This window comes from Thamnophis sirtalis, unplaced genomic scaffold (assembly GCF_051295495.1).
Source record: "Thamnophis sirtalis isolate CommonGarterSnake01/CBP01778 unplaced genomic scaffold, rThaSir2_p1.2 scaffold_7, whole genome shotgun sequence".
NCBI classification, from domain to species: domain Eukaryota; kingdom Metazoa; phylum Chordata; class Lepidosauria; order Squamata; family Natricidae; genus Thamnophis; species Thamnophis sirtalis.
In genome coordinates, this window is record NW_028261387.1 from 15004399 (window position 1) to 15030919 (window position 26521).

Genomic DNA, 26521 nt, shown 5'->3' on the forward strand with positions numbered 1-26521 from the left:
ATAGGGTATAGCAAAGAAGTCAAATTATGAAGCTATGTTTTTAACTATACCCTATTTGACTATACAAGGCAAAATCTTCATTTTGATATATTCATTGAATATTCTAATCCAGTTTGCCTGAAAGTGCCCTTCAGATGTGTTGTGACTCCCAGAATTCCAAGTACACTATAATTCCAATACATCTGTGTGGTTCCAGATTGGGAAATATTATGGCCTAGTTATCTTTAGAAAAAGATATGTGCGTGCAAACCATGTCCATTTGAATTATCCATTATTCTAAAAGGCCAAATATATGTATTTTATTTGCTTCCTGAAACATTAAATATAATGTTAATTGTGGCAATTCTATTTTAGCCCAGTGCATTTTATGATAGTTTAGTAGTATATTCCAATCTATTTACTCCAAAAGGAGTCCCATTAAGCTTAATAAACCATCCATTCCAATACATGGTTACAGAATTGTAATGTACATACTTATATTTATTTTATGGTAGCAATGAGATGCCTTTTTTATTCTTTGAATATATTAGGTTCAGAGCTGCGTAGGTCCCTTGAGCCTTACACATTCCCTAGAACCACAGCAAGGAGACTGAAGGCTATATATTTGAACAAGTCTAGACATTTTTATACCTGCTCCAAGAGCCACAAGCAGGAAATATGATTGTGGTTGAAATATTTGTAGGTATATCACCATCATGGCCAGTAATTGGAGGAAAACATGGTAACACTCCACTGGCATTTTATACATAGCGTGTTATAAAATTATAGCCTTGTGAAACTGGAAGAGATGACAAGGATCATGTAGTTCAACTCTCGGCAACGTGCATAAAAACAAATGAAAGCATACTTAAGTCTTAAAAACTTTCAGGGATTAAGAAGCCACTGTTTTAGGTAGACTCTTCCAGTACTGTACAATTATTGCAGTCAGAAAGTTGTTCTTTATTTTTGAGCAAAATCTAAGTACCTACAGCTTGTATGTATTCATTTCTAATCTTAGTTTCTATGGCAATGGAACGCTGACAATCTTCTCTATGGGGATCCTTCTAGATACCTGAAAACTGACAACTCTCCTTTTGATCTTCTTTTCCTCATATTGAACATGCTAATCTTGTGCAGCTTTTACTCCCAGGACATGCCCTCATTTAGTTTGCCTTCCCTTTAGATTAGGGGTGTCAAATTCACGTTGTCACGGCGACATCACGTGATGTATCGGGACCTTCCCCTCCTTTGCTAAACTGGGCATGGGCATAGCCAGCACATGATGCATCCTGGCTCGCGGGCAGTTTGACAGCCCTGCTCTAGATAGTTTGTTTTAACTTATCAGTATAATTCTGGAAATGAGGTGCCCAGATTTTTACCCAGTGCAGAGTAGAATAAAGACTTCATAAACCTTCGTTGTCATGCTTCTTCTAATACAGCTGGAAACTGCATTAGACCTTCTAACAATGTTCTCACACTGATGGCTCATGTGCAACATCTTACATATCTTTTATTGAAGGCCGTCTTCTTCCACACTTCCTAACACGTTCACACACAACCATGTTATGTTGCCCACAAATTTTATAACCATAGCTAGATCGTTAATAGTAATATTGAATGTAGATCTATCAATAATGAATGAGTATGACTAGCTACCCAATTATGAACTATTTTACTATAGAGCCATTCAAATGATACATTAACATTGCCAAACAGAATTTAAACCTTAATGTGTCTAAAGCTTTGCTCTTTGTCATCTGTTAATATTTCTCTGTTTTAAATAGGCAGTGAGCCTCTCTGTTTTTTGTCTTCTTCTGGATTTTAACATATTTGAAGAAAGCCTTGATGTATTTTGTCTTCTTTGCATTCTTTAGTTCATTTTTCTGATAACATCCCTACATTTCTGAGCTGAAGGTCAGTAGACTCTCTTGATAATTCTTTCTTCAATTTCCTATTATCAAATGAAGTTATGTTATTATGAATGTGTTTTACTCCTCTTAATTGTCAAAGCATAAAGAAAAAGTGCACCTGAAGCATTTTTCAGAATTGTATTTTCAATGTAGTTGGCTCATACAGTTAGAGAATTGTTGAATTGTTAACACAATGCTAAAATAATAAATTACTATGGTGACAGTTTCTTCCAACAGATATGAAAGAAATGTCATACCCCAACTCTACATATAAATAAAAATATTAATTGACCCAGAGCTATCAGTTTTCAAAGCAATCCACTGTTATATGCCATTACACGTTTGACCTTGCTTTTTGCTAGACAATTTAGAGTTCATTCTATTTCAATAAGTATTGCTTTGATTTCTGGGAACTTATTTTACTCCTGATCTAGTAGCAGTCTATATTCAAGCACAGACTTCTTGATAATTCAGTAAGTAATTCTGGGGAACGTAATGTTTTCCCAAGAATATAAAAAACAACTTGAATTTTGTATCTGAAGTTGGATCAATGTAGTTTAAGAGTTTGTATGTTCAGTACATATGTGTATATGTATGTTAATGTAGTATAATGTAATAATATACTGACTTTGTACTGGAAACTTTAAATTTTAAAATGTAGCTTCTTTATTTTTCTGTGTGGTATCTTTTTAGTGTTGAACCTGGGTATTTTTTGGGGGAAATTTTGAATGCAAAATGTATTTCTCCATATTTTTCCTAGTTTTTCTCTGCAATGAAGGTAGATAGTCTTTCTACATTTGGCTCCATGTAGAAGCACAATGCTATACTGTTTGGCTTGTGGTCTCAAAGGAGAATGTTCTAAAAATATTAAAAAGTTCCATTGACTTTCTTCTTTAGATCAGGAAAATGTACTGTAAATATTAGCTAGTGGAAAAACTTTCTTCTAAGAAAAACAACAACTCAGAACTATATTTGAGTTGTGTCATATTGATACAAGAGAAGGGACTAGTATGTTTCTAGATTCAGTATCATTGTATTCATAGGAAAGGGAATGTAAAAACAGAAAAAAAATAATGGCTCCACCAGGCTCTGTTCCGGAAGCAGTTAGATTATAACCCTTAAATATGTAGACTACAAACAAAAAGCATACTTTAGGAGAACAGGAAAAAGGAGAAAGCAAGATAATAACTTTGACTGATGTTTGATTGTCTCTGGAAAACTCCGCTTATTATCTGCTGCTCCCATACAATAGAGTTGTTACGCCTTTGATTATTCCATGACTTTAAAGATTCTGTTCTCTTTTTCTGTATAAATTGAAAGTAATGTCTACAAGTTTGCTCCCTTGTGGTTTCTTGGCATTAAATAACCAACAAAAAGTAAATTTGCCCTTTATATGATATGCCCAGGCATATTTTAGTTGTCACATTCAAATTACCCTGACCACACCCTGACCATTATGAGTTCTGAAAGTCTTGAATATTTTTCAGTTTCCACCCCATGATTATCATGACCACAGCCATTACATTACCATTGTGTTTATAAACTGATTTTCCATGGCAAACTGTGGTCAAAGTTGATACTTAATAAAATAATGCAAATAATAATGTTCAAAAAAATTAATGTAATAAATATATAGTTATGTTTATCAAGCAAGTAGTGAGTCTATAAACCTAAACAATAAATATATTCCAAATTGTAGCAAAAATGCAACTGAAGAAAAACTAAACATTTTAAATCTCCATCGTAATTTCCAGTAATATTCCATTCTGTTAGCAGTAGGCAACTTTCTAAAAGGCCAAGTATATATTCTATTGGTAAGAGTACCATAAAGATCAGTTACTTTAAATACCTAGATGTAGTATTTCATGCCTCATGAAGAAGACAGAAGATTCAGGTCAATCATGCAATTTTTTCGTTCTGAAGGGCTGCAATAACTATTCTGAGTTTTCTACTCTAAAGTTTGTGATTTTGTACCTGTAGCTATAAAAGTATTTGCATCAAAAACCACTGAGGCTTAGCTATAGCTATATTCTAGTTTTCTCACACTCACAATTATGGAATTTCAGAAATCCCTCTTTTCAGCTCCTGGATGAGCATCCAATATAACTCTTCTCTTGGTAGCTAGATTGCTGAAGGTTAGCAAACTTTGATGATCTAAACTTAGCTACCGGACTGGCTATGTAATGACAATTTTTAGTTGTGTTGGATGAAGCAAGCAGTTATCATATGATTGATGACAACCTCAGTCTCTATTAATCTCTCAGTCACTATTGGAGTTACCTCAAGGTGTGTTTTCCTGCTCCACTTCCAAAGTACACTTTCCCATCCTATGTTACCTTAAGCGTTCCTGTCAGTTTCAGAAAGCACAATTCAGTATATTGTGCTGAGCATCCTAGTAATTTATTGGCTACTTCACAAGGGCAGCAATGCCTAGTAAACTCTCAAATGCCATTTAGAACTTCCTTTTCAAATGTTGAAATGGAATCAACAAAAACTATTAACATATTTGTTTTAAACATCTCTGTTTTCTGAGAGTTGCTGCTTTGTTACCTAATAAGGAAGATGCTACAATTAGAATGTGCAAAAGCTGTTAACAATTGTATGGGGAATTTGCTGAGTCTTCTGAATACCCTGGTCTATTTTTTTGGTTACATCTTGTGCTATTATCTTATCAATGGTCCTCTGACCTCAGACCTGTCTCGCTTTTTTTGTACTCCTTTGTCCTTGAGACATAGCTGCAGTTGGATTTTGTAGACACTGAGTAATCTGTAACGCACTCAAAATCTAAAGAAATATATCCAGAGACTAGAGCTGCATCTCTGCCTTCTTTTTAAGAACTTAGATTTTTTAAAAAGTCTTATTTGTAGAAAACAGATAGATGTGTATTTATCTTATTTATCTACAAATAGACTTTTTTCTTTCCTTGGCCATATTGGAAGAGCCATGAGTTAGCTAAGAGCAATGGTGGGATTTAAATAATTTAATGACAGCTGGGTAGGTGTGGCTTGGTGGTCATGTGACCATGTGGCCATGGCCAACTCAACGTCACTCCCAAAGATGGGTGCTTCGCCTTAGCTGTTACAATGTAATAAGGAACTTATTACAATGTAATAAAGCAGAGAGGCAGTTTTTGTAAGCAGGGCAATAAAGATTAGGCTAGAAACAACACTAGAATGTTTCCTTCTTGCTAATCCTTCTTACAGGATTAGCCCTTTAAAATGGAAAAAACAAAATGAGAGTTCTTCCAACAACGGGTTCTTCGAACTGCTTAGAAAGTTAACAACCCGTTCTCCCGAATACGTGCGAACTGGCTGAATCCCACCACTGGCTAACAGCTATTTTATTCAATCCTCCTCCTCAGTTGAAAATTCTGCCTTTCCCTGGTGTCCCTCATACCACGCTGAAGAATTGAGTTTGTAACCCTAACTAAAAGGATAGGCAACACCTTATTTGTAGTAACTACACCCATGCTATTCTTGGTTTTGAATATAAGCTGGCTGAAGGCTTTGGAAATAAAGAACACATATGCAATAAAGACAGAGTTCACATGAAATAGGCAACCTATGGTTAAACAAAATCATTGATTCCAATGCAATCAGGCAATTTCCCCCCACCCAAAATGCCTTGCCGTGTTTTTCTTTTAAGATAGCCTAGCAACCTCAGTTCATGGTAAGAATTAAGCGGGCATCTCTCTCTGTGTCTCTCCCCACTCTCTCCCCCTCTCTCTCCCTCCCATCTCTCCCCTCCCTCTGTCTCTCTGTCTCTGTCTCTCCTTTTATGTGTGTATATGGAAAGGAAATATCAAATTTGTATGGTAAGCAGTGCATTGATGAAGGTCAGAAAACAGCAAGTCTTGATGTTAGGACATGATAGACTGATTAATTTTGCCTTCCTGAATCCTTGGTCTATTCTGAAAGCTCTCTGCTTCACTGAAGTCAGGGACAGCAGGCAGCTTGACGGAAGGTGTAAAAATGAGTGCTTTGCCAGCTTACGTCTGGATGTTACCATGACTCTAATGGTAATGTGGTTTCTCCTGAGTCTTTTTTCTATCTGAATGTAAGGAACTAAAGCCTCTTGATATTTATGTGATTTTACTAGATTAGCTAGAAACCTTTAAAGCAAAGAGGCAGTTAATCCAGTAGCAGGGGTGTGTTAAAAGTGCCACCTAAGATAAAGCATTTTAGGAGTTGAGTAAGTATGAATAAGATCCTTCAGTAAGAAATGGTTTCTTATGTGAATTTGGGAATAAGGCCAAGCGTATGTCTAGGTTTTAGGGTAATTTATTACTTGAGGTCAACTGTATTTCTAGGACTCGGAAGTTAGGATGGCAAAGAATTTGGCAGCTGAGTCAGGCACTTCCTCAAGTCTCCCTGTTCTCCCTCCCTCCCTCCCTCCCCCCCTCTCTCTCATACATACACAGACACTTTAAAAGCACTCCTGATGATGCTATTTTCAATTTTGAATGTTATGCTTTTTAAATTGCAGCACATGGGTTAATAATTCTCCATCCCAAATGTAGGAGCCAAGCCTATTGTTCTCCTGAGAAGAGATACCATATGTTAATGGTACCCTAACCCTCTTTTAGAAGTGTCTTTTTTCTCTTACAGCAAGAAATTGCATCTAAACAAATATACTATTTGCCATCTCGTTTAACCCAAAACACAATATTTGCTTATTCTTTTAATTTTATATTGAGTCAGGCCATGGTTTCTTTAAAAAACACAAAAGACTAAGATACTTCTTGAATTGTTATTCAGTTTTGCATTAAATTTCTGACTCTGATTATCCTATTTGTTCACTATAAAATGAGGCGAAGGCTTTTTGTCAAAAAACAATGACCAAATGTATTTACAATAAGTATATTGTGTAAACTCTTCTAAGTCTTTGTTGTGCTTTTCCTAATGCATATTCTTAGCTATCGCTGGCTTCCATTCTGAGTTTTCCTTGCACAAAAAAAATATTAGCTCAGCTTTCTTCTACTCCTCAGTTTGGATCACATTTTATGACATTACAAATCCTGTTTTTTTTTTCCTAACTCCTTTCATTTCCTCCTTAAACACATGGAAAGTTTAATGGGTCTTCCTATGAGTGTTGCGAAAATACAGGAAGTCACAAATGTTAAGATGGCAAGGAAAGGGCCAAGTTTTAAAAACTTCCTCTTAATTTGTATATAAAAAGAGCAAAGAAGTCATTATTGCTTCGGCTTTTCAGTAATTTGTACTACCCTGGCGCCACTGTACGATTTTTCATTTCCAGTCAATCTTCTGCCTGAGATTCCCATTATTGGTCTTTCTCACTGTAATTCTCTTTCTTTCGGTCTATTAATGTTTCTGTGATTTATTTCACTTACATTGTCCAGATATATTTGGTTGATGTCTGGGTGATCATCATATATAACAAAACAAAACTGTTCATAAATGGATTTCTATTGTGGGACATCAACAATCAGCTATATCTTTAACATCTCATCAGGGAAGCATACCAGATGGAAAAGATATCATTCTACCCAACTAGGAATAGACTTCCAGAGAGTCATTAGTCATAGTGCCATTAGTTGTTGGAAGACACCAGTTAAAGTTCTTACTGATCTACAAGAAACCTTAAGAGGCTGCTCAGCAGTTTTGAGAAGTTTGCTTTTAATTTTTAGCATGTCTTTTCCTCACTTCTGATCAGTTAAGTAGGGATGGGTATTGTCAAGGCTAACTGGACTGCTATTTTTGCCAGTTTCAAAATAATGTCTGGAGCAATTGAGGAAAACTAGTTGATCTTTGCCAATTCTTTCATATTTTCTGAGAAATTTATCTTAGTCCCTTTCATTCATTTCCTGAGCAGCTGACTGTATTAAGGTCTAATCTAGTTATCAAACTCTCTTAGTTAACTTTTGGTTATAAAGTTTTAAATTTACTTTAAAAAAAAATTCTGGCCTACTTAAAAGCATGTCTATTTTTTCCCTATGAGCCAGCCTGTTTTCTGGAGTCTTATTACTGATATTTGCTGAATCTTCTTGTATAAGTCTAGGAATAAATTTCAGAAATTTCTTTTCTTTAACTTTCCATGCTTTGGCAGCCCTTTCAAGGTACAGGTAGTCCCTGACTTACAGCAGTTCATTTAGTGACCGTTCAAAGTTACAATGGCACTGAAAAAAGTGACTTTTTCACACTTATGACTGTTGCAGCAAACCAATGATCACGTGATCAATATTCAGATCCTTGGCAACTGGTTATATTTACGAACTTTGCAGTTTTCTGGGGTCATGTGATCAGCTTTTGCAATCTTCTGACAAGCAAAGTTAATGGGGAAGCCAGGTTCACTTAACAACTGACATGATTCACTTAACGCAAGTGGCAAAAATGGGGCAAAACTCACCTGACAAATGTTTCACTTAACAACATAAATTTTGGGCTCAATTGTAGTGGTAAGCTGAGGACTAACTGTAATTTTAAAAAACTGTAAAAGTTCTCATGAAGAATATGTGAGTTAAAGACTTTAGGATTAACTTTAATAAATTGTTATTAATCAGAGCACTTCCTGCACTTTATCCCAAATATTTCAAATTTAACTTGTTGGTATCTCTTTTCACGCTATAGTGCAGTGATGGCTAACCTTTTTGTTGCTGCGTGCTGAAAGCGTGTACGCGTACCCGTAATGCAATGCAAGCGCAACCCCCGTTCATGTGTGCGTGACCCCCGCCCCTACACTTGTGTGTGTGACGCCCTGTGTATGCTTCGCCACCGCGCATGTGCACATGAACTCCCAAACTCCCCCTGCCCACCCACACATGCGTGTGTGTCTCCCGCATGTGCCTCACCCCCTCTGCATGCACAGCAGAGACCCGAAAACCAGCTGGCCAGTGGGAGGCATGCACGCATGCGTGGTGGAGCTGAGCTGGGGCAACTGCTCGCATGCCCACAGAGAGTACTCTGCATGCCTCCTCTGGCATGTATGCCATAGGTTTTCCTGTAGTTTCGGCGGGATGGGCTACAACAGGGCTTAGTCACAGCCTGATTGGTTCAGAGACTGAGGGATTTTTCTTAAGTATCCTCCTTTCCCTTTCAGCTCCCAGTTTCCCTCAGTCTTTGGTCCAAGCACTAGCTGTGGCTCCAGTGAGGTATGATTAAAGTATTGATTCGATTAATTGGAGATCCTAAATTTGATTAAAACAGACTATGGCCAAAAGAGACTGTTACAGTCTCACGGAGAAAGAGGGGGGGGCTTGCCTCCTACCCTGCGGCCAGTCCGTAAACTGCCAGCTCCTTCAGAGCTCAGCAGCGGCAGTTTCTCAAGTTACAGTCTCTGCAGCTCAAGCACGGCCTCTAGTGACTTAAGTTTTACTGCTCAGCCGATCTGCTTTCAGCGCCACCACCAGAGCTTCGCCGCGGCTTCAAAGAGCTGCCGCAGCCTGATTTACTATTGGAGGCTGCATGTGTTTAAATTAGCTGAATGGTGTGGCACGGCCTGTGGAAGCTGGAGGACTGCGAATCTGGGCGCAGGAGTCTCAAGGACTCGGCTCATTGCAAGGCTAATCCCTCACAACCAATTTTCAGAGCCCTACGATCGGCCGTTTCACCACCCACAAGGTGCGGCAACCATTTTTGGTGTGACCTCATGGGCGGCGGCCTCTTGCTGCAATTCCAGCAGTGGCCTGCTTCGGGACTGCGGATCGGGCCCTGCAGGCAACAGGATTGGCTCAGCGTCTGCAGCGTGGCCAGGGATCGAGGCCAGCAGACAATCACAGTCCATCCGATAGCACATGAGTGAGGTGTGGTCTCCAAAGTTCCAGAACCACAGGCCCAAGGAGATCTAGCGGAGGAAGGCCAGGACAGACTTAGCGCCCTACAGCCAATCAGTGCCTTTCCAGAGCAGTCGCTAGCGATGAATCCAGAAGACAAAAGCCCTGGAAAAACAGGTGGCTAGGGCAGAAAGGCTGGCGCAGGCAACTAGGCCTGAATCCTCCAGCAGATCTAGCTCTTCGATTGGGCCCCGTTCTCAAACCTCTGGATCGCCCCCTAGGGGCTTCAGTCTTTCCTTCTATTTCCCCTGAAAGGCCCCGCAGGAGGGTGGCTTCTCCTTCTCCCCCATCTCACCTAGAACCTATAGGGAAAGGGTGGAGGACCTAGGAGAAGGGAGATCCCAGGACTACCTACCGGCAGCCCAACTGGCCCCCCAAGGGCCTCCATCATGGGGCTCTTCCGAGGAGGATTTAGAGGATTTAGACCAGTTACCTGATAGCATCAGGCGACTCATCTCTGCAGCTATATCTAGGGGTATTTCCTTGGGCCCAGCCCAGAGGGACAGTTCTTCCCAAGGGGTGCCCAGACCACTGGCAGTTTCCAGGCAGAGGTCCCCCTCTTCTTCAAGAGGACACGATAATCCTAGGCCTCCTTCCCCTTCAGCGGTCAGTGAGGGTTCCATCTTAGGGGAGGTCACACACCCAGACTTGGGGTTTTCAGAGGATGAGGATTCTGCTCCCCTAGAGGCCCCAGCATTTCCGGGGCTTTTTCCTCCCTTTGCTTTCAAGCCTATGTTACACAAGGCCAAAAAGACTACCCAGATTGGCACGGGGACTCCGCCAGTCTCCCAGCACAGGGATCCCAACTTGGCCATGTTTATAAATCCCAACACGGATAAAGAGGAGGTTCCAGCCCCTCCCTTTTTCCTGGAAGAGGTGCAGAATCAGTGGGCAAGGCCTTCTTCCTTGCCCAATGATAAGCGTTATTACAATATGGAGCAGACCTTTTCCCAGGCTCTGCAATTTCTCACGGTAGATGCCCCAGTCGCCCTTTTGGCTAATGCATCCACAGTAGTCTCGGGTGACGTGGCTGACAAGCTGAAGCCGGAGGACAAGTGTGTGGCGCTTACCCTTCGTAAGAATTTTAACGTTTCTGCCTGGGCCATTAAGGCGGCCACGCCAGCGTCCTATTTCAACCGCACAATGGTCATGTGGCTCCGGCAACTACAGGACCACATCCCGATCCAAGATGAGCATCTTCACCAAGACCTCTCACTAAGATCATTTCACCTACCCAGTTCTTGGCGGATGCCACCCTGGATTCCTTTAAATTTGCATCCAGAGCTCTATTCACCTCTGTGACTGCGAGGAGACTCCTGTGACTCCGCAATTGGCAAATTGACAACAAGTCCAAATGGAACCTGGCGGCTGCCCTCTTCACTGGCCCTACCCTTTTTGGAGATTCCCTGGATTCCATCCTTGTGGAAAACAAGGATAAAAAGAAGGTCCTACCTTCAAATTCTAAGAAGCTGAACAACCGTCCGTCTTCCTACCATAGGCCTTCATCTTTCAGGCCACCTGACCAGAACTACTGCCAACAGCAGTATGCCCCCTACAGGTATGATAGACAGAGTCAGCGACTGTTCTATCAAGATAGGAATAGGTTTCAAGGTCAATCCAAACGGCCCTTTTGCGGAGGGGACGGCCATTCCTTCCACAGAGGGAAATGACTCCAACCCGAGTCAACCCATAGGCGGCCGCCTAGCATCCTTCATGGACCAGTGGGATCAGATAACATCAAATGCCTTGGTCAGGTCGACGGTCAGGAAGGATCTCTGTCTGGAGTTCCTCTCCCCCCCGATGCCCTTTAGGACCTTCCCCCCCCATTGAGGATGGTACACCTTAGGGTCCTAACCCTGAAGGTGATCTTCCGTGTCGCCATCACCTCGGCTAGACGAATTTGGGCACCTTGTTGTCCAAGGAGGATTTGTGCCAATTCCACCAAGACAGTGTTGTCCTGAGACTAGATCCGGCCTTTCTTTCAAAGGTTAACTTCCTGTTCTATAGATCGCAGGAGGTTGTTCTTCCAAACTTCTACCCTTCCCCTTCCCACAAGGGGGAGGTCTGCTGGCACCGCCTAGATGTCCGCCGTGCCCTACACATTTATCTGAGGCGTACATCTCCTATCAGGCTTTCAGAGGCCCTGTTCCTGTCCTTCCAACCTAGCACGCTAGGTGCTAGAGTGTCTTTGGCCACCATAGGCAGGTGGCTGTGACAGGCCATCAGGGAGGCCTATCAGGCAGTACACCAGGTCCCACCACAGGGCATTACTGTCCACTCCACCAGAAGTGTGGCTACCACAGCTGCGTGGGCTACCAGGGCTCCGCTAAATAATATTTTGTAGGGCGGCCACCTGGGCCTCCCCCTTTATTTGACACTATCGCCTTGATTGCTTTGCTTTGGCGGATGCAGCCTTTGGCCATTGGGTGCTCCAATAGGTGGTGACCCCCCTCCCCCGGAGTCAATGGCCCACCCTGGGACTTAGCTTGGGTATGTCCCTGTTGTAGACCCTCCCGTCCTTACCTGAATGTTTCTTTTCTGTAGTAAAGGCAGGAGGGGCTACTTCCCACCCATGGTTGATCAGATGGGGTCGGGGTGGTCAATGTCTTTTCTCTGTATGTGTGGTGTTGTTTCCTTACATAATGCTGTCAGCTTCTCCATTCGACCTCGTGAAACTGGGAGCCGAGAGGGAAAGGAGGATACTTAAGAAAAATCTCTCAGTCTCTGGACCAAGCAGGCTGTGACTAAACCCTGTTGTAGCCCCTCCCGCCTTTACTACAGAAAAGAAATGTTCAGGTAAGGACCAACGTTCTTTCGCCATCATGGCTATAGTGTTTCTTTCAAATATTTAAAATACTCGCTCCCTACTTGGTTGAATCTGTTCGCCTGCCTTTTTCTCTATATTTCCTGCCATATAAAATAGCCTGTTCTGTAAGAAGAAGCCTCATGTTTTCATAAGTAAAATATCTCTTCTCAGGTTCATTTACTAGAACTGCCTTGTTCATTCACCAAAATTTGGCACACCTAGTTGCTGGTTTATTAGCGTTTATAACAAAAAGTTCTCTATACTCTTCACTTTTGCATCTCCATTTGCCAGTTACGCACTTTCTGAGAACTTTAACCACACATGCTTGATCAAGTCCATCTCCATTCATGGTCCCCAGGCCTACTAGCAAAACCATGACTTTTGGAAAAGCAACAGGATGGGGGACATTCGTACCTTGGGGTGGTGGTGGTGTAATGATGTTTCATAGAGAAGGGGCCACCAGCAAGAAGATCCTTTTTTTGTGGTCCCACCAGATTTACATCTCTAATAGATAGGACTTGCAACAGAGGTGGGTTCCTACCAGTTCGCACCAGTTTGGTAGAACCGGTTCGTCAAATCTACCGAACCGGTTAGAAGAGGTTCCACCAGTGGACCTAGAAAGCAGGCCACACCTACAGAAGAGGTTCCAAAAATTTTTTGAAACCCACCACACACAAACACACACATACACACACACAGACTCACACAGAGAGAGAAAGAGAAAGAAAGGAAGAAAGAAATAAAGAAAAAAGAAAAAAGAAAGAAAAAGTGAGGGAGAGATGAAAGAAAAAAAGGAAAAAGGGATAGAGAGACAAAAGGAAGGAAAGAGAGGGAGAGAGAGAGAGAGAAAACACACGGCCGGCAAGCCACTCCCACCAGGTCACATGGCCGGCAAGCCACTCCCACAAAGGAGGCCACACCCACAGAGTAGGTTCGAAAATTTTTTGAAACCCACCACTGACTTGCAACATAGTCTGCCATCAGGTAGATGTAATAGGTTAGAGGCAATCCTTCAGATAGCCTCTGCCCAAGCCATGTAGGGCTTTAAATATGATAACAAGCACCTTAAATTGAAAGAGGTGATCTAAATCTAGATTTGTGTAAAACTGTTCAGGCCACTGCATTCTGAACCAAGTGAAGTTTCCAGATACTCTTCAAGGGCATCCCCATGTAGAGTGCATTATTGTATCAAATACTATGATATATGTTGTTTTTGTTTTGGGAGGACTTTTCCTTTATTATCTTTGAGCTTTACAATCTCATTGTCTTAGAAATTCTTTAGTTCTGTATATGGTAACATGGTTAGGATTAACATGGAGAAGAAGTGAAATACCGCCAACCAGATTTTTTGGTTAAGACAAAAATAGAGGAATAAATTGACTTTTATTAAATAGCTAAAATGTGTTTTAAGCTTGTTCAACTCTACAAGGTATGTACTGTATGTCTGGTCAATACTAGCAAACTTCAGATCTAAAATTATTCTTAACCTTGGAAAAGAAAGTGTTTCAGAGTTTGGATTCTGAGGTCCCCTTGACCCTGTCTTTCATTAACTGTTGAAATATCTCCCTCTAGTTCTATCCTCCTTCTGGAACATAACCTGTGAGGAGGTGTCCCATGTTGTTATGCAGTGATTGGCAGTTCTACCACCCAATCACAGGATGTGCTTCTTCCAATCTCACTAGCATATAAATAAATAAAAGTTCATTGAAGCTTTCGTGGTGGAATTAAATATGGGGGGAAATTCATTTAAATTGTACATGGTTTTTTAATCTTATACTGAATTCTGAAATATGTCCAGTTCTCTTTATTTGGACACTGCTCACTGTTTCATTCACAATTTCTTTTGCTCTAGCGTATGACAAAACTATTTCATTAAAGTTAACAGTTTGTTTAGAATTAAAAGACAGAACAAACAAAGAACACTCAGTGTCAGGCTCCGTAATTTATTCATTTCAGTTTAAAGAAGCCACAGAGATTTAGGGCTATAGTTCAAAAGGGTGAAGCTATTATGATTTTTAGTGAATTAAATAGCATTTGCAAGGCCATATTTTCTTTCTGAGGACAAATTAATATTTGTGTTCATGTCCATGCGGTGCATAACTAGCACAGTAGAAACGAACATGATTTCTAAGCCAAGAGGATCTATATTCTGTAGATGCCACCTGTTCATCCTCAGCCTGGGTCAGCTGTCTGCTTCCAAATGCCTTTACAGTTTCTGCTGATGTGGGGAAAGTGTTTTGCTCCCTCCCCCCCACTCCCCACAAGTCATGGTTTTCTTGAACATCAATTTACAAAAATCAAGATATTTTAGTCAGTCTTAAGGAATATAGTAATGTTATCAACAGAACTGAATCTCACATAATGTTTACAGTTAAAAGATCTGTCCTTTTTAAATGGGCATAATGCTATATAATTGTTCTTATTTATCTGGCAGGCTGAGTGTGAAGAGGTGAATAAAATGTGCTCATACAGAATAAATTTTGCTCATCTGAAGCAGAAAGATACTACTGAGGTGAAATTCAGCAGGTTCTGACAGGTTCTGGAGAACCAGTAGTGGAAATTTTGAGTAGTTCGGAGAACCCGCAAGTACCATCTCTGGCTGGCCCCAGAGAGGTGGGGGGGGATTTTGCAGTATCCTTCCCCTGGAGTTGGGTGGGAATGGAGATTTTGCAATATCTTTCCCCTGCAACTCCTACCAAGCTACACCCACAGAACCAGTAGTTAAAAAAAATGAATTTCACCACTAGATACTATTATTTTAGTCCTGGGGCAGACATTCTAGAGCAGGGGTCTCCAATCTTGACCACTTTAAGACTTGTGGACTTCAACTCCCAGAATGGCTGGCTGGGGGATTCTGGGAGTTGAAGTCCACAAGTCTTAAAGTGGCCAAAGTTGGAGGCCCCTGTTCTAGAGGCAAGAGCAGAACATAGATTGTACTAAGAGTTAATATGATTACCCCCGATTTATTTAGTTATAGTCTATCACATTAAACACTGCAAATTTATATATTGATACCAAATTTTGGAAAGACTCTGGAGGCTACACCCAAAGTTGTAGGGGTGCCCTCCAAATATTTTGAATCGTTAAGTACCATAAATCCCAACCATCAGTGATGCTATCTAGAAATTAAGAAACATGTAAACATCTAGAGGGCATCACTTTACCCACTGACGTATAAAGCTGTCATGTATATTTCTAAGGATCTTGCTACCAAGTTTCAGTACTATTGGCTCTATTTCAGAATCAGAGCATAAATAATAATTTACACACAGAAGAACCAAACCACATAAAGAATGTATTACATAAGCAAGAAATTAAGCACCAAGAACAACTTGTAGGAAATATTTGTACATCTCAGAGCAAGGGAATATGCCACAAACCTCAAAAGAAGACAACACACATATAATTATCTGTTTCTCATAAGCTCACTAACACAGCACATATAACTACATATACACAATACACATGCAGGCAAAGAACATCTCTCTTTCTCGGTAAATGGTAAATGGTACAGAGGAATAATACAAAATGTAATTGTACATTTCCAGAGTACTTTAGCTGAGTACTTTTGCAAATTGTACTGGGCTAAGTAAAGCATAGCTGATTAGACCCATGCTTGGGTACATAGATGTGGTGCATGATGGGACTCATGCATTGTCATGGGTTAATGCTAGTATATGCAAGTAAATGTAGTATAAGCTTGGATCCATTATCAACTTATTCGTTGCCTTCTAAAATTAAACAAATGTGCATTTTTTTTGCTACAGGGACAGACAGGAGGATAAAATTCAGTTACCTTTCCTATTAATTTCTTGGCTACGTTAGTAATTACTAATGTAAAAGTCATAAATACTTTAACATTGAAATCAAATGAATAGGCGAGCATTCTCCTAGCATGCTGAGTTCCAACACTGGAAATCACATGTGGCTTTTTCATTTGCAAGCTGCATGCCTTCTCATATTGGAAAAGTTCTAGGAAGCCTTTCTTAGAAGATATACAAGATGGCCTCTGTAACTATATATATATAGTGTTGTGTGTGTGTGTGTGTGTGTGTGTGTGTGTGTGTGTGTGCACACATATATATACCTAAATATAGGTATGTATTGTGTCACAACCCCTGGTATGCCCAAATATGGGAGGCAGCATACTGCTTCCCTTTTCTGTCTTTTGGTTCACCCTAGGAGCCATCCAGGCAGAAAGCCATTTTTATGTTGCCTTTGTTACATTTATGTTGCATTTGTGCTGATAAATAAATAAAGGGAGACTAGTATAGATCCCTCCCATATTTGGGCATACCAGGGGTTGTGACACAATACATACCTATTTCCCTGGCTTAGCTGATAACGGAGGAGAGCCTGTGGCTTAGTGGCTAATACAACTGCCTGATATGTAATACAGCCTAGGTGCAATTCCCAATAAGGGTATGGCTAGCTGATGAGAGCTAAATAGCTTGAAATAGATCTATAATTGCAACATAAATGTAACAAAGGCAACATTAAAAAATGGCTTTCTGCCTGGATGGCTCCCAGGGTGATCTGAAAGACAGAAAAGGGAAGCAGTATGCTCCCTCTCATATTTAGGCATACCAGGGGTTGTGACACAATACACACAAACACACACAGACACAAATATATGTGTATGAATGTATGTATGTATATATGTGTGTGTGTGTGTGTGTGTTGTGTTTGTGCTGATAAATAAATAAAGGAAGACTAGTATAGATCTATTTCAAGCTATTTAGCTCTCATCAGCTAGCCATACCCTTACTGGGATTCGAACCTGGGCTGTGTTGCATATTAGGCAGATTAGGCAACACAGCCCAGGTTCGAATCCCAGTAAGGGTATGGCTAGCTGATGAGAGCTAAATAGCTTGAAATAGATCTATACTAGTCTCCCTTTATTTATTTATCAGCACAAACACAACACAAATCTAACAAAGGCAACAGTAAAAATATTGGGTTTCTGTCTGGATGGTCTCTTATGATGAGCCGATGGACAGAGAATGGAGGTAGTGACCTTCCTCCCATATTTGGGCATACCAGGGGTTGTGACTTTAAATATATACCTCTCACCTTGGCTGGCTGATAAGGAGTTGAGCTCTGTAGCTCAATGGTTAACACATCTGTCTAAGAGGCAATAGAGCACAGGTTCGATTTCCAACATGGGTATGGCTAGCTGATGAGAGCTAAATAGCTTGAAATAGATCTATACTAGTCTCCCTTTATTTATTTATCAGCACAAATATAACATATATATATATATATATATATATATATATATATATATATATATAAATTTAATTATTGTGGAGAAAGTTTTGCTTTCCATTTCTCCTTCCTCTCTTTAAAGCTTTAATCTTCTCATAAACTCTGCTTATGAGAAAAGAAAATTACATATACTTAAGAATATAATTTAATTAGGGTAAAACAATCAGCATCTGATTTAATTTTCAGCTACTCTGGTAAAATGCTATAAATACATACACTCCTGTACTAATACGGAAAGGGGCTATGCGCCCAGAAAGTTTCTTGGCAGCTTCCGCTGTCTGGTTAGAAAAAGAAGCAAGCAACAATATTTGAACATTCAGTTCTGAGACTTGAAAAATCTCTGGATTTTATTATGGACTCAACAGGGTTTTCATTATTCATGTGCCCAAGTGGAGAGGGTTATGCAATGGCAACACAGTGCCATTGGACATGTTTGTAATTTTATGCATTGTTAAGTAATTGAAATTAATAGATAATTTCAGATGGTACCCGGAAAACAAATGCCAGGTGGTCATGTTGAGATTAATTGGCAGAAAGAACAATGGTGCATCCTGAATTGAGATCTTAATTCTGTTCAATTGTACGAGGAAATTCTGCTTTTGTTCCATCAAATTATAGGCTGGTTATATATTTAAGTAGATGTCAGGTCTTGTGGACATTGCAACCATGTCTCCAAACAATTCCAAGCAATTCTACTTTCTGCTCCTGACTTATAATAGAATCCTGCTACATCAAAAGCCACCAAATTATGGAGATAATAATTTAAAAAATCTGCACTCAGTATCAAAATGGAGAGTTCCCCAACCTTTCCAGTTTTGTGGCGGGGGGGAGGGATGGTTCTGTGCGAATGGCGGGCACGCGCAGCTCCATTTACATGATGGCAGGCATGCGTGCCTGCTGCTCGTGCAAATGGAGCATGTGTGCATGCGCTTGCCTGCTGCTTGTGCAACTAGGAATGTGCACACACATGTGCGCTCATTCATCACTTCCACGACCCGGTTCCAAAGGGATCAGGCCCGATAGTAGGCTGCGGTCTGAGCGTTGGAGACCCCTGTCAAAATGGTTTCAGTGCAGGGGTGAAATTCAGCAGGTTCTGATAGGTTCTGGAAAACTGGTAGTGTAAATTTTGAGTAGTTCAGAGAACCGGCAAATGCCACCTCTGGCTGGTTCCAGAGTGGGCTGGAGATTTTGAAGTATCCTTCCCCTGGAGTGGGGTGGGAATGGAGATTTGAAGTGAGCCGAGGTGGCGCAGTGGTTAAATGCAGCACTGCAGGCTACTTCAGCTGACTGCAGTTCGGCTGTTCAAATCTCACCGGCTCAGGGTTGACTCAGCCTTCCATCCTTCCGAGGTGGGTAAAATGAGGACCCGGATTGTTGTTGGGGGCAATATGCTGACTCTGTAAACCGCTTAGAGAGGGCTGAAAGCCCTATGAAGCGGTATATAAGTCTAACTGCTATTGCTATTGCTATTGCTATTTTGTGGTATCCATCCCTTGCAACGCCCACCAAGCCAAGCCCACAGAACCATTAGTAAAATAATAAAAATGAATTTCATCACTGTTTCAGTGGTAATAGTGAAGAGAGACAAATAGTGAAAAGAGACTGTTGAAGGCTGGAGAGCCAGTTTGGACTAGTGGTTAAGGCACCCGGTTACGAAGCAAAAGACCATAGTTCAAGTCCCACCTTGGTCATGAAAGCCAGATGGGTAACTTTGGGCCAGTTTCTCCCTCTCCCTCTCCCTCCCTCCCTCCCCCCCAATTCACCTCATAGGATTGTTGTGGGCAAATAGGAGAAGGAAGTGTTGGATACAAGATATGTTGGAGCAATACTGGAATAAGCCATGTCCTGCCAGCTATGTTACCAACTGCTAATCACTAAACTGCTCTGACATCTCCGCACAAGCTTTACAGAAGGCAGTGATTTAGGGCAATAGTGATTTTGCACTATTTGTCTATAGCAATCCATATACTGTGTATTACTCAGCAATCTTTCCTAGTATACCTAAATTCATCCCAAGGATCTCCTAATCTTTCAAAACTTTTAGTAATAAAAAAAAATGTTTCTTCCCTGAAATAGCACCAGCTAACTAACTGCTTCAATCTTAGCCAACTTACATGAGACTAAAGTGTATTGCATGATATCTGGCTTGAAATAATTTTGTACAACATTTTCTTTTCACTTTGCTTGCAAATGGCTTGTCTCACTTCACCCTAGCCCTGTGCGGGCGAACCTATGGCACATGTGCCACAGGTGGCATGCAGAGCCCCCTCCATGGGAATGCATGGGGGTCCTGCAGGGGTACATACATGTGGGGGGCAGAGTGCATGTATTGCATTTTGGAGGTTGAAGTGTTCTTGCGTGCATTTGCATGCACACACACACACTTTGGGTACTCAGTCAGAAAAAAGTTAGCTATCACTGCCCTACTCTTTAGCGTGCTAACATATGCAAATGTAAGCAATAATGCTACATAACTTGGTGATGAAGAAAATGATATCAGATTGTAAATATGCACACTAAAAATGATTTAAAAACAGCATGCAATACCCATTCATGTCTGCAGAAATATTTTAACAACAATAAATGCCAATTCTAACATTAGCCTGCTTCATTTTAACTAGTAAAATAATCTGCTGACACATTTCAGAAGTTTGAGACATGGAATAGGGATAATTCCTTTTAAAATCTAAACCGAAACTTTCAAAGGATGAGACAAGAACCTTGCAGAGTGCCAATTTAATGTTAACGATTGCTATTAGCTTCTGGTATTCCTTCTTTCTGCCTAACTAGTTTCTCAGTTGACTGGCAGCCTAAATGCTGGAGGCTGTCACATGCCAGGGCAGACATGAACCCTGGGAGCTGAGGACAACTGAAATTCTATATCTTTCAGCAGCTGATATAAAGGCTTAAGCACTTAATTATTCAACAAACATGGAAACATTTAATATTTTTCATCATCATTAGTTATTTCCTGGTGTTTAGCTGGGTCTTATATAATATCATATATAAGTAGGTTCGTATTCCACAATCTTTCTCTTCTACAATTGCCTTCCCAGATGATTTAGACCATCACTTCCATCTCCACTTTCAATATAACTATTTTCTCTGCTGGCTAGGCGCAGTGGTGGGATTCAAATATTTTTACTACCGGTTCTGTGAGTGTAGCTTGGCATGGCTTGGTGGGCATGGCATGGTGAGGGTGGCAGGGAAAGGATACTGTAAAATATCCATTCCCACCACACTCCAGGGGAAGGATACTGCAAAATCCCCATTTCCTCCCGATCAGCTGGAACTTGGGAGGCAGAGAATAGTTGGGGGCGGAGCCAGTGGTATTTACCAGTATTCTGAACTACTCAAACTTTCTGCTACCAGTTCTCCAGAACTGATCAGAACCTGCCGAATACCACCTCTAGCTAGAGGTGTGGGTGTGGGTTCACTACAGTGCTGTTCCCTTCCAGAATCTGCTTTCAGTAGCAATATTCTCATTTTTTCCATTTGTTTATTTATTTATTTATTAATAATATAAGATACAAAAATACAAAAGAAAATAGTAGAAAAGATAGGGGAGGGAAAAGGGAAGGAAAAAGTGTAAGGAAAAGAGAAAAAGAAAGAAAAGACATTGACTAAGATAATAACAGAATAATATAATATCATCAAACCTTGACTTTTTATTTTTACGTAATAGTATAAATTAGCCAGTTCTAGAACAACTAACATCTAATCAGTAGAACCCAAAATCAAAGATTCATTTTCCCCCCCACCTTGAGCACGAAGTCAACATGCGGCTTCCAAGTAGTGTTTTTGCCTTTAATCAAAGTAGTCAATTTATCCATCTCTACTAAACTTTTCCTAATGATATGGCTAGTCCCTGGTGATTGAAGGGCATGTCCAAGGTGGCGCAGTGGTTAAATGCAGCACTGCAGGCTACTGCTAGATCAGCAGGTCAGCGGTTCAAATCTCACCGGCTCAGGGTTGACTCAGCCTTCCATCCTTCCGAGGTGGGTAAAATGAGGACCCAGATTGTTGGGGGCAATATGCTGACTCTCTGTAAACCGCTTAGAGAGGCCTGAAAGGCCTATGAAGCGGTATATAAGTCTACTGCTATTGCTATTGCTATTGCTCTTACAATACATATTTTATCAACTTCAGCAGCTTGGGCCAGAAAAGTTAGAAGCATGGGGAAGCAATTCTCTGTTGCATATTGTTAGCAGAAATGTCCATCTGGATTCAGTTCCAATTGGGAAGAAAGACACTGGAAATATGGAGACTGCTTGGAAAGATGGTTTAATGGTAGACAGGACCACATTGGGTTTTCTGGGTCCTGGGCAAAAAAATAGCACATGGGTGAGAGGGAGAGAGATTTATACCCTCTCTTGGGCCCAGTGTTTGCATGATTTACCCCCAATTTTTTTGTTCTACAGTATAGAATTTCAGATATATGCAAACATTTTCCGATTCAGAGATCTGAGCTAGTAATGTTTACAAGTCTAGTTTTAAAAAGCAAGAATATAAGCAAAGCTTCCTAGGACTGTAACTTTGATGCCTTGTATTAAATCCTGAACTTTTTCTGTATTTGTGTGTCATCTTAAAATCCATACAAAAAGAATGACATTATGCACATTTCCAGATAATTAAATTACATAAGTAGTAAGCATTAGTGAGACTTGATTTATGTTATTTACTTCAGCAATCATAAGAAGGAATTTGACAACTCCCTAATGTTACAGACAGGATACTTTTGGCTTGAATCATTCTTTGAATTTGTTCGACCTGATTCCCATCATCTGTTAAATGCTAAGGAGCATCATTAGAACATCCCCCCCCCAAAAAAAATATTGGTCTTGATTGGATAGATGGCTACTACAATGTAGCTTTATTTAAAATAAAACTTTTGAGCTATTTTTTTTCAAAACTTTCCAATTTTTTTAAAAAAAATCAAAAATTTTGAAATCTGTTCCAATGGGGCTGAAATCATATTTAGTGAACAGGATTTTTCATAACCAAACTATTTTCAAAATCAGTTTTCATGTCTCTGTAACGGAGTGGCATTCCTCCTTTCAAATGGCAAAGCTTAGGATCTTTGAATATATATTTTTTTGACAATTACATGAATATCATAAATAAGAATTACCTGATTTACACTGAATTATCAATAGGAGAGGAAAATGAAAGTCAAATAGAAAGGGAAAAGAACCGAAAAGGACAAAAGCAGGAATGTGAAATCTCAGTAACTGGAAATCAGCCAAATTCAGGTAAAGCAATGTTTTTTTTCCACAGTTATTTTAACTGCAACATACCTGTGGCCTATATAGATTAAGCAGTAAGTAAACAATAGCAATTGAACATATTTCTTAAGATGTAAAGAATGTAACCAAATCAATACCAGCTGGGAATACCTTTAGGCCATCTTCTCCCGTATGAACTTGTCTGTCTGTTTCTGTGTCTGCATTCCTATCCTCATCTCCTATAAAATTTAACTAAAAAAAAAAGAGAGAGAGAGAGAGTTCATGAATTGGGTTCCTAATAAATCTTCTCCACGGTAATCATGCCCATGCTTTATGCCATTAGAATTTGCCATTAGAAATAAAACAAGAAGAAATATTGCTCAAATGCTCTGATTTTGAGGAAAAATTATAGATTTGCCAAACCCTATTCATGGATGGTAGCAATGACAGACCTCACAAAGAGAAAATATTGGACTCAAACCAAACTCTGGCATTCCATGCAAAGAATTGATGAAGAATGATTAGTGAGACTTGACTGGAATGCTCATGGACAGAACAATTCTCACATTCGGTTACATCAATATACATCAATATATTTTTATTCCTGTCATCAAAAGGATGTTTCCAAAAAGAAATTTGATTTAGTTCCCCCTCTAAACAGTGGTGGGTTGCAGGCAGGGTGCTCTGGAGGCCCCACCTGCCCACCCACATTCCTTACCTGTCTTTAAAGTCTTCGGTTCTTCTGCGCATGTGCATGGTGCATACAGCGCCTGCCCAATGCTTCACCGAGCAGCTGGAGCATCGCAGAGGCTCACGGAGGCGTCGCTGCACGGTAAGACGCATGCGCGTGTGTGCGTGCGTGCCACGCATGTTCATGTGGAGAACTCCGGGCCCCATTGCAACCGTACCAGTTATAACTGGATCTGGAACCCACCACTGCCTCTAAAGTACATCTATAGAATTATGCTAAAGCCATTTAAGGGTGCTGGAGATTACTTAGTGCTGAACGTGAGCTAGTGAAGAGGCAAATGTGTTCTGTATATCATAAGATTTTTCAGGGATTATCTATACTTTGTACTCTGCTCCTCAAGCTCTCTTTTCTAGACCTCAAAGCCACTCAGATTCCTGCAGATTTGAGACAGTGGAATTTAAAAGAGTGGAAAATTGCTGCAGTAAAAAGTTAAACAGAACAAAAAGCTTTGAAAAATTGTAAAATCAAGGATACATTCATCCATAACTGGTTATATTTTCTTAGTTAGATTAAATATTTTTTCTTAATAAAGCAATTTGGTATATAGGAATATTGAATGTAAATATTATGCTCAAATGTTACCTAAATGCTTTTGCTTATTTACTTTCTTGCTTTTGTTTTTATTCTTGCATCATTTTTTCCCAAGTGAATTATGTCTTCTGGAATAATCCAACAATTGTGGTACCAAAATAACACTAAAGAGGTCAGGCTTTATAACATTTCTGTGGTAGCTGTGTGATGTTATAAAAATGCTTTATATTTTATTTTCCTTTCTAGCTCTATAGCTATAGTTTTGGCCTTTGGTCTTTTTATTATTTAATTTTAAAAAGATACTGAAAGGGCAGGAGAAGGGAAAATGTGACAAATTGTAGTGTAAGCCTTCAGATAGGCAAACTGTAGTTAGGAAAGCAAGGAAAACTTCGAAACTCTTTTTATAAATCCTTCTCTACCAGCTTACTTGTACCCAATGTGTGGCTCTCAGCATTTCCAACAACTCCTGACCCCCACCGCAAAACTGTTTTTCTGCAGGTAGTATCCTTAGTAATAGACAACTTGGCAGCAATCCCAAAACAACTGAAGTACTACTTGAACACCATTGGCATTGAAAAAATTACTCAGTCAATTGCAAAAGGCAGCTTTACTTGGAACAACAACAGTGACAATGCCTTTAAAACCATCAAACATTCACATATGCTTATCCCAGGTCCTTAGGAAGGACTCGATAGATGGATGAAAAGATGACTGTGCGATGAACAACAACAATCTAATAAAGCTTACATCATGCAATGATACCTCTCACACTATGAAAACAATATCTGCCTATCCCAGGCCCTTGGGAAGGACTTGATAGGTGTATATAAATGCCAAATTCAGTCTAAACATCTGGCTGACTGTGCAACCAACCATTATAATAATACCAGTAAACAATTTACAAAGAGAAGATTTAATTCTTTGGTTGATGTTTTTGCCTCCAAATCCCTTTTCCCCATTCCATACACATTGTGGGTTTGAAGCGTGTTTAGTCCGAAAACCCACAAGAAATTATTTTGAACAGAAAAATGTTGGAAAAAGAAATGTTGAATATTTCCTTTTATGAGCTAATTTTCCATTCAGCATTATTTCTGCTTGAAGCACATACAGTATACACACAAGTATAAAAAGTGGTCTATAGTCCCACTTATTTTTGGGGTATTCAGAAGGCATCCTGCTACCAAGTAGGATTTGGGTGAACAAAATAGTGAAATCTGAACTGGTGGCCTCTTCAAAGTAGAATTGATATGACTTTGGTCATAAAACTGTTCCTTTGTAACGAAGTGACATGTGACATTATTTTATAGTTTTTAAAATTTCTATACTGACCATGCAGAACTAATTATTCTTCATCCCCTGAGTTGGAGCTGGGAGAAAAGGATTAATTCCACATCTTCCAATTCAAAGGCAGGACTTAACACTCTTCCTATTCTATGTAAAACTTCCTGGTCATCTATCTTAAGACATTATGCCTGAAATGTTTCTGGGAAATATCGCTGGTCAGCCTCAGTGCTTCTCCATTCATGTGATCCCTTCTGAGATAAAAGAAACCCATATGGAATTGCAGTTTTGAGAGGACACAAGTGCAATAAAACAGTGTTGAAATTCCAAGTAGCAGCTGGAGGGTGCCAAAGGACAGATCAAATGGCTTGTTGTGCTGATTGCAGGCTTCTAAAAATGCTTGTCAAGGACAAAGCTGTAAACAAACCTGAGATTTCTAGAGCATTTTGGGTCAAGCACTGATATCTGACAGGAAAAAACCAGTAACAGAGAGGTATTTTTATTTCTTGAAGGAAATATTTCTCAGACCTTTGCGGAAAGTCTTAAGACATTTATCATGTTTAGATATCATAAATTTTCATAGCAGGTTCCAACGGAAGAGAATATGTGTAGTTTAGGATTGAATTGTGGAGTCCTTGGGTTGTTTGCCGACGTTTCATTACCCAACTAGGTAAAATCATCTGTGCTGATGAGCATGGGGTTCGCTCTGAATTTATATAGGGTGTTGCTGAGAATTACGAATGAGGAAATCACTTCCAACAACACTGGCAGGGCAAGCTATGTATATAAATAGAGAGCAAACCCCACACTCATCAGCGCAGATAATGTTACTTAGTTGAGTAGTTGAACATCAGCAAATGAACAATCAAGCTCAGAGAGGACTCGGTGTTGTGTCCAGAGCGTCATGGCAACTGCAAGATGTCTATCAACAACAGTGGTTGCCTGGATTGGTTAAGACGTGCAGGCGTCGTCAACAAGAGT

The 26521-nt window shown here is 40.2% G+C and overlaps 1 long non-coding RNA gene across 1 annotated transcript; it reads right to left on the reverse strand.

Moving 5' to 3' along the window:
* Nucleotides 1-1832: 1832 nt before the first annotated feature.
* On the reverse strand, nt 1833-26299 carry LOC148044544 (uncharacterized). The gene is made up of 3 exons (XR_015697381.1): nt 26069-26299; nt 23149-23229; nt 1833-1930 (listed from the first exon to the last, which is right to left on the reverse strand). It is a non-coding gene; the product is annotated as an uncharacterized LOC148044544 (long non-coding RNA).
* Nucleotides 26300-26521: the final 222 nt, after the last annotated feature.